Source organism: Pan paniscus, chromosome 6 (assembly GCF_029289425.2).
Source record: "Pan paniscus chromosome 6, NHGRI_mPanPan1-v2.0_pri, whole genome shotgun sequence".
Classification (NCBI taxonomy): Eukaryota; Metazoa; Chordata; class Mammalia; order Primates; family Hominidae; genus Pan; species Pan paniscus.
This window is the reverse complement of record NC_073255.2, coordinates 61012434-61014207: the sequence shown is the minus strand read 5'-3', so window position 1 is coordinate 61014207 and position 1774 is coordinate 61012434. Positions and strand designations below refer to the sequence as shown.

Sequence of the window (1774 nt, the reverse complement as noted above, 5' to 3'; positions counted from 1 at the left end):
TACAGAAGCACAACCTTGACACAGAAGCGTGCACAATTTTAAGGACATAGCTCAATGAACTGTCACAATTTGAGCACATCCACGTGCCAACATTCAGCTCAAGAAATGCAACACATCAACAATCTAGAACCACCCTTCCATACCCCTCCTATACCTCCCTTCCCCACAGTACCTGAGATTGACTGTGTTTTTGTTGATTTGTTTTTGGTTTTTGTTTGAGATGGAGTCTCGTTCTTGTTGCCCAGGCTGGAGTGCAGTGGTGTGATCTTGGCTCACTGCAACCTCCACCTCCCAGGTTCAAGTGATTCTCCTGCCTCAGCCTCCTGAGTAGCTTGGATTACAGGCATGTGCCACTACGCCCGACTAATTTTTTTGTATTTTTAGTAGAGATGAGGTTTCACCATGTTGGCCAGGCTGGTCTCGAACTCCTGAACTCAGGTGATCTGCCCACCTCGGCCTCCCAAAGTGCTGAGATTACAGGCGTGAGCTGTTGCACCCGGCCTTGTTGATTTGTTTTTAAGGATCTTTGCAAACTGTCATTTGAGCAGTTTCTCAGCCAGTCTCTTGTGAGGAAGTCCTGGATGTGTTTGTAGACTAAGGTTTCCATGACTCAGGTGTTAGATTTGGGCACTGTGTTCTGAAGTTTCATAGTGGCTCAAAAGGGAGCAAAGGTTTATGATGAGAGGCACGAATCTACCATCCTTTCCCCTGCTGCCTTGGGAAGCCACAGTCATCTTTTTCTTTCTTTCTGCACTGACTTCTCCAGCATGGACACAGGCAGACACCTGATCTATTTCCTTTCAGGACTGCTGTGAGGCTCTGATGACATGATGGATGTGAGAACACTTTGAACAGGATGAAGTATTGTTAAATGATTATATCCATTTTTTTTTTCGCAGCAGCACCAGAAACATATACACTTTATTGAATGCCATTGTAGAAAAGTGTGTGAGTATAAAGGGCTGATACAGGACTTGGCTCCGGGGCAGGGCAAGGAGTGGAAGGTGGAGTACATGGGATACAGGTCATGGGCAGAGCTCCTGGCCTCAGTGATGCCTCCTGATCTATCAATGGGCTTGGATGATCAACACTGGGATGACGATGAGCAGAATGGTCATGAGGATGCCCAAAGTCAGGGCCCAGATGTTCAGGCACTTGGCGGTGGAGGCATAGGCCTGGGCCCCGGTCAGGTCGCCAACCATCTTCCTGTCCCTAGACTTCATGGAGTAGGTGAATGCTATGAAGCCCAGGCAGCAGGGGTTCATGAAGAGGGTGTTGAACAGGGACCAGACAACATGGTTGGGCACGGAGGTCTCGCTGCAGATGTGGATCACGTCGGGGGAGCAGGGTTGTGGGGCACCCCTGGCACAGCCACCTCATGCTCCTCCTTGAGCATCTCATAGTTGAGGGGCTGGCCGCTGTTGACAGGAGAGAAGAAGGTTTGGACAGTGTGGTTCATGGTGTCCAGCGAAGACCAGCGGTGGTCGGGTTCGATTATATCCTTTAACCAACATGATGGAAAGGTACTGATAGTGCAGGGAGTTATCTTGAACAAGAGGAAGGCATGTAAGTATATGTCCAAACCAAAAGAGGTACTGACCCCAATGGTTTTAAATGGCTATGATTCTCTAATTTTGGAGAAATGCCATTAACTTATTAGCTTTTCAGGGCATAACCCTAACAAGGGCCAGTGACAGAATTATCTCTATAGGATTTTATGCAGCGGTCCCCAACATTTTTGGCACCAGGGGCTGGTTTCATGGAAGGCAATTTT

General features: G+C 48.2%; 1 pseudogene; it reads right to left on the bottom strand.

The window, feature by feature from the left end:
- Positions 1–988: 988 nt before the first annotated feature.
- Positions 989–1485, bottom strand: LOC100971049 (interferon-induced transmembrane protein 3-like; annotated as a pseudogene).
- Between the last annotated feature and the right edge of the window lie 289 nt (positions 1486–1774).